We start from the raw sequence: 1,367 nt of genomic DNA on the forward strand, positions 1-1,367 counted from the left end.
GATTTACATGATGAATATGTTAAATTATCAAAAATGTTTCTAAAACAAAAATCTGAAATAAATGTATTTAGAAACAAATCTTCTTCATCCTCTTGTCAAAACTGCGTCACTCTTGAAAATAAAGTATTAACATTAAGCCTTGAACTTAATAAACTAAACAAAAGAGGCAAAAGCCTAGAAAAAATTATCAATGATCAAAGACACTCAACATACCGAAGAGGTCTTGGCTATTCAAAAAGCCATGGTATCAAGAAACCAAGTGTCTAAAAGAAAATAATCTTTCAAAAGGAAAGTATCCATACATTTAAAAATTCTAGGATACTCATTCATCAACCCATATGTATATACTGTAAAATTCATGGGCATACACCAAACACATGCATGATTAGAAAATATGGTGTACCTCTAGGAAAATTTAAATGGGTTGAGAAAGGTAATAACCATCTAGGATCCAAAGAATATTGGATACCTAACAAAACTTAATTTGTTTTGTAGGAAAACATGAGAGCCGCCTACAATTTATGGTACCTGGATAGCGGCTGCTCAAAACACATGACGGACGATAAAAGTAAATTCTCTGTCCTCACTCCAAGGGACAAAGGATATGTCACATATGGTGACAACAATTATAGTGGACGATTTTTCTAGATATACTTGGACTATTTTCTTAGTACATAAGAATGAGGCATTCAAAGCCTTTAACATTTATGCTATACGAAGTGATTATGGGGGAGAATTTCAAAACTCCTCTTTTGACGAATTCTGTGATGATCTTGTGATCAACCATAATTTTTCTGCTCCTAGAACACCTCAATAAAATGGTGTTGTAGAGAGAAAGAATCGGTCCTTAGAAGAACTGGCTCGAACAATGTTAAATGATACTAACCTCCCAAAATACTTTTGGGCTGATGCAGTTAGCACTACTTGTTATGTTTTGAATCGAGTTCTTATAAGACCTATTCTTTAGAAAACCCCCTATGAACCTTTCAAAGGTAGAAAACCTAACATTTCTCATCTACATATTTTTGGTTGTAAATGTTTTGTTCTAAACAATGGTAAGGATAACTTGGGCAAGTTTGATGCAAAAGTTGATGAAGGAATTTTCCTTGGCTATTCTCTCACGAGTAAAGCTTATAGAGTCTTTAATAAAAGAACTCTAGCCATGGAAGAATCAGTTCATGTAACTTTTGATGAAACCAATCATGTATTAAAAGAAGTGATATACTGTGATGAAGATGACTTGCCAAGTTCCTCTGCTAAAGAAAATTCTATTATTGATGTTACAACTGAACCTGAAGAATTGAGAAAAGATAATAATCTATCTTCTCAAGAAGAGCATATTCACTCATATCTACCAAGAGAATGGA

Source organism: Lupinus angustifolius, chromosome LG10, assembly GCF_001865875.1.
Source record: "Lupinus angustifolius cultivar Tanjil chromosome LG10, LupAngTanjil_v1.0, whole genome shotgun sequence".
Classification (NCBI taxonomy): Eukaryota; Viridiplantae; Streptophyta; class Magnoliopsida; order Fabales; family Fabaceae; genus Lupinus; species Lupinus angustifolius.